Genomic DNA, 6,000 nt, shown 5'->3' with positions numbered 1-6,000 from the left:
TTTCATCGATTTTTTTTTTCGGCTTTATATCATTTCAACCAACCAACTGAAATAAATTTGTGGAGTACCTCTTTAATAGATATTTATAGACAATATCGTTAAGGCGTCTCATAATTGTGGTTCTATGTAATGTAATAGTCTGACTATCCTAATTTCATTCTCGACTATTACCCGCTGTTATAGAGCGCTATTTCAACTGGAAATGACGTCAAAGCAAAAACTTGTGGTCAGCAAGAAAGGATTATTACGGTGAAACGTTATTGAGGCCGACAGCTCCGTCGATGTGAGAATATTGATTTCTGTATTTTACACTCGTCAAATGCCCGAGAATGGACATCCGACTTACTTTTGGCGAGTTTTTTGTTTTGTTTTGTTTTGATTTGTTTTGTTTTACACTGGTCTGATATAGGTTATGATCATGTTTGTTGTTGTTACTTTTGTGTAATCTTACTTGATTGCACAATGACGTCACCTCTGGTTTGTATAATCTTGCACGAATACCCAGTGCATGTGTTTCTATTATTTTGATATTGTGTATGAATGTGTCACCATGACCACCTAATTCATAATTCATTTTCTCACCCGCTATATGCACCTTTCATTTCATCTCATTTTATTTCATTTTCAACAAAAGTATACAATACATTATGACATTTGCATACAAACAAACTTGAGTACACTGTGACTTTTGCATAATTGGTGAGAATAATGCAGATCATTTTTTTTTTTTTTACAAATAAAACAAAACATACTTTTACTGTAGTTAAAAAAAAAATGCATGGGCAAACTGTAACTGAATCGTAACAAGGAAAACATGTCGGAAATAGAGGAACTGCTAAAAAAAATATAAAAAAATAAAAATTCTGTATAACTATAGACCTCAATGAAAATGGAATAAATGAAAAATCTATGTCCGCCAAAATATTTGCCATATAAGGTAAGAAAAGTGTGCCCAGATGTTTGAGGTAAGTTATTGATCACTCCATTAGTATAAAAGACATTGGGGATGTACGTTGATTTTAATACCCTTATTAAGATTCTTAATTCTGCAACTATTTATGACTGTCTTACACTGTCAAAGCCACACAGGCTCACACTTTGTCCCTGAAACAATGATTATACATTCTCACTTTAATAGACTCAATGTTATACCGATCTCATTTCAACCACACTCCCGACACAATTCCTCGCTGACATTGGAAAAAAAAAAGAGAAACAGCAGAGATACAAGGAGCAATGTGCATCCGGGGAATAAAAGAGGAGAATTTCATTTTGGTGAGATTTCGTTCTATTTCTACATTTTTTTTCTGTTGTAGATTATTAGGGATGATACTACAATGTACGTAAGGAAAGTATGAATACGATACAGATACAAATAGAACAGAATAATAGAAACAACATGTAGCATCCGGGAATACGGTGACCCCTGATTGAATATAGCATGAATTAACAAAATTAGCAAAATTGCAATATATATATATATATATATATATATATATATATATATATATGAAGATGGGGAGAAAACAGTACAAAACATCGCTTTCAGAACTGCTGCTATTTTGTAACACAATGCATGATAATATGATGCAAGCAGAAAATTCCCTTATGCATGAACGTTAACATGCGGTACATACAGGTCATTATACATTAAACTCATGAGGCAGAGATAATATCATACACTCTGAGAAAAATAGATTCAGCTTTGCTCCTTTACCAGTGTTACGCGTTGAACACCTTTGGGGAAGCAACTTTGCACCCTTTAGACCAGAAAGGCGCAAAGTGACGCTGGTCTGAATGGGTACACAGCTGCACGGGTAAAGGTGCAAAGTTTAACCTTTAAGTTTAATATTTCGTAGAGTGTACAGTAGTAGCAATCATTTTTTTTATTATTTACATGTTCAGGGGGTGTTTCATAAAGCTGTTCGTAAAGTTACAAACGACTTATGAACGACTGGTGATCAGTTCTTGTGCTGAATTATGGAAATTCTGATAACTATAGCAAATCAGAACTGATCACCAGTCGCTCGTAAGTTGTTCGTAACTTTACGGACAGCTTTATGAAACAGGGCCCAGGGCCCCTTTCACCCGAAAGTTGAATCAAACTCCCCCCTTTGGGCGGCTGATGTGTGTTTTGTGATGGTGAGACATGCATATCAGCAACTTGCCATGACTGTCTCTCCTCATCCAGATAAAAATCTATGTCATCATACACTTCCCGAGTACGTTTCGCCCTTAATTTGCGTGAAAATGGTTCTGTTTTTGTGTTTTTCTTTCTTTCTTACTTTCTTTCTATCTTCCTTTCTTTCTTTCTTTCTTCACTTCTATTTTTCGATTTCTCTTTCAAGAAATATGGTACGTTATTGTGGACACGTTTTATGTTACTGAAACATTCTTCCAGTTCAAACTTAATATGCATGACACCCTTTTCCGTACAATCAGCCATGACAATTTGCATGAGTACCCCGCTATCTTTTCCCCTTCTATTTTGAATGGTTTGTTTATTTTCATTCATTTCTAAATTATGTTGCCTCTTAGGCTCTTACAAATTTAGTTCTCAAACATCCTCACCCTCCTCTTAACTTTCTTTCCCCCATATCCCCTATCCATCTAACTATTTATCCATCCATCTATCTATCTTGGCTTAATGAATGTGATGTTTACGTCAGTTGTTTTGTCCTCGTCTATGATCTAGTCGAGTTACCCCTCCCCGATCTTCTGGAAGAAAATGGGTCATTCGCAGGAGATGTCTGCATCATTGAAATTGTCTCATCTCAAGTGTTGCGTGCCAGCGTTGTTTTGTATCTGAAGTTACAGTTATGTCTGTTCCCTCTCAGCTTTTTTTTTTTTCAAAAGTCAAATAATGTTCAAAAAAAAGAGAGAAAAGAGGGGTGGGATGTGTATAATCATCAGCCGAATTTATTCACCTTAGCGCCCCCCCCCCTACTCTCTCTCTCTCTCTCTCTCTCTCTTTCTCTCTTTGCTTCGAGTTAAGGGAAAATACAATAAAAAAGCCGTGACCGCCACCCGCTGGGCTGGGAGGCGGTTTGAGATATCAGTCCCCGCCGAGTGAGGCGGACGAATAAAAAGGGCGCGTCGCGTATCCTCCCCAGCTGGTTTCCAATGTCAAGCCTCCCAAGCCGTGCTCGCAAAGTTTGTGCCTCCTCGAGATTGCTTCCAGCATTCCCCTCCTATACTTCCAGATCACTTTTGCCCTCTCCATCACTCCTCCTGAAATCTGCTGTGCTTGCCAATGCAAACGCCACAGGCGTAGATTGCATCTTAACCGGGAGTATCCATATATCCAATGCCGTGCCACGGGCAAGGTATAGCTCCAAGCTAGGAAAAGCACATCGCCGCTGTACAAGCAAGTGCATCGTCGCTCTAGGCGTATACTCAGCCCATTTTATTACCTCGAAGGAAAGGCTCGGCCGTCGTGAAATAGCTACGTCGGAGGAGTGAATCCGAGCCGAACTTTGTTAGGAAGGCATAGAAGCAGAATCAGGAGCTGAGGCAGGATTTTGCTTCCGGTGCTTTTTTGGCTGTTTGTGGCAAGGACAAGGAAGCGTCACGTCACGACGGCTTCAAGCCCTCTCCATGTTCCTGAGGTGAGGGTTGCTCTGTAAGCAGGGACAGGAAGTCACCGGGAATATTCCTTCCGGGTTAGGATAGCGGATACTTCAGCGGGGAAAGAAGGAGAGAGGGAGATGGAACTAAGAGAATCATGGTAAGTTCCTATTAAGTTTCCCAGTGTAATCTTTATCACCTGGTTATGGACACATATCCTTGCGAATTCAAGTTCAATCGAATACAGCTGTGATGTCTTGATTCTTTTCTTTCTAATGAAGACAGCCAAAGGTTGACGTCTTAAACTGAACATCAACATCTGTTAAATAGGAAATTGTGTTTGTCATCTTTACCACTATTTTAAATCCTTGCATGTGGGCTCATGCGAAACATAACAAAGCAAAGTATAACTAAAATGACCTTGACCCTCAGCGATACGAAAAAAGAAATACGAGGAATACGAGGAGACACAGCTAACTTTCGTAGGCTCGACGTTTAAAGGTCTCAGATTTCCTTTTTTTGCTTGGAGGTTTTTTTTTTTTCAATTCAATTCGATTCAAATGAAATTTTCTTTCCAAGAGCACATTATTGTTGATACAAGCTAAGGTGAAAGAAACTCCACGTGAGATATTACTTAATGAATTTCGGCCCACATGGTATAACAAGTTGTACATTATGATACATGCATTATCATATATTTTATGATATCCTACATAGTATAATTTTGTATTCATACACTTATACGTACACATAAACGCAGATATATTCTGGCATGAATGTTGCCGGATAACAAGGAGTGGACACATTACATTTCGAACTAAACTCATCATTTATAAACAATAAACCTCAGCCTACATTATTTTTCTTACGTCTTTATTAGATCTACAAATCGTCTGAGACACTCGTTAAGAGCAAAATTTGATATTACATGGCTCACTATTCAAACGCACATTCTCTTATGCATATTGATTTTTTGACGAATTGATCAAATATTATTACGAGGACATTCGCCATAGCTTCAGAATAGTAACAACTTCAGGTTGGGCAATATGAGTTTAACTGGCATAATAGATAAGATTCTCATAACATTTTGTATTCAAAAAATTAGAAATCTAATGTTGCACACATAGTTAGTGCATGTTTAATATGTCAAGACGAAAAAAATAAATAAATTGGGCTATCAGGAAAATGCACACTAACTCAATTATCAAAACAATTAAATCATTCTTCAGAAGATGGGGTAGTGAATATCTCTAATTTCTTAATTTAGAAAATTGAAAAGAAATTATGAAGATAAAAATAGACTGATTGTTGCTTTATTTGTATAAGTTTTATAACTTACATCCTTTATCAATGAGTATGTAAATATACATCATAACTAATTTTTTGTCACGAAACTTTTCTTCAGTTGCAAAGTGGGGGGAAATACAAATTTCAGTGAAGAGGATGTGATGGTGTTATATCTACCTCGCTCTTTTATTTATTCAAGAGCGAAAGGTGTTGTGTGTGTGTGTGTGTGTGTGTGTGCGTGTGCTTGTGTGTGTGCAGGGGTGCCAAAGCCTCCATCCCTCCCGTTCCGCGGCCCCTGATAGATAAACACATTTTACTATTGAAAGGGGGCACTACTTAATACCTCTAGTTTGGGTAGAAGACAGAGCTTCGTTGTTGGAGCGATTCCGCTCACCTGCATCCGACAGGTACGCGCGGAGGCGGCGTGGGCGCGGCCATAGGGCGTCTTCCCAGCTTCCAGCAACAGTCTGAATAGGAAAGGTTGAACCCCCTTCTGGCGAATCTTTGAACCTGCTGTATCGAGTCAAATCGCTATATCATGAGGCCCACAAGGGAAATCTACGTAAAACATTCGAGAAAGGTGTAAAACTCTATTACTGGCTGTCTATAAATCTTGTCGGTGCAATTTCTCTTATGAGTACAACCGGCGTCAATGTTTAAAAGTTTCTCCTGATGTGCCTGCGTCTTCTATAACATGTAGGCCTACATGTAAACCTACATGTAGGTATCCGATAATGCAATAGGTAGGGAGAAGATGAAATGAAGAGATGAACATTGATGAAGGAATGAGGCAGACACAATTAATATATCGGCCCTTTTAAACTGTCCACATGGTCACTATAAAAAGATGTAATCGCTACACTGAAAACTGTTTTATTACGACAAGACCTGGTACCTAATTACAATAAATACACAACAGTTGTGTTCCCAGGACTGAAGTGGTATGACATGTGCATACATACAATGTGTATACACTTGCACATAATGCCGCTTGTGTACAATTTCACCCATCCCCAACCCACACACAAAAGCATATATGTTAACTTTATTGAAACTGCTTTATTGTTTACACCTATAAGCCAAAGTTTCCATGCGACTGTTTGTCATCATCTTCTTAGGTAAGGAACATTTATTGGTTGACCA

This window comes from Diadema setosum, chromosome 10 (genome assembly GCF_964275005.1).
Source record: "Diadema setosum chromosome 10, eeDiaSeto1, whole genome shotgun sequence".
Classification (NCBI taxonomy): domain Eukaryota; kingdom Metazoa; phylum Echinodermata; class Echinoidea; order Diadematoida; family Diadematidae; genus Diadema; species Diadema setosum.
The sequence above is the reverse complement of the archived record's forward strand: the minus strand, read 5'-3'. Positions refer to the sequence as shown.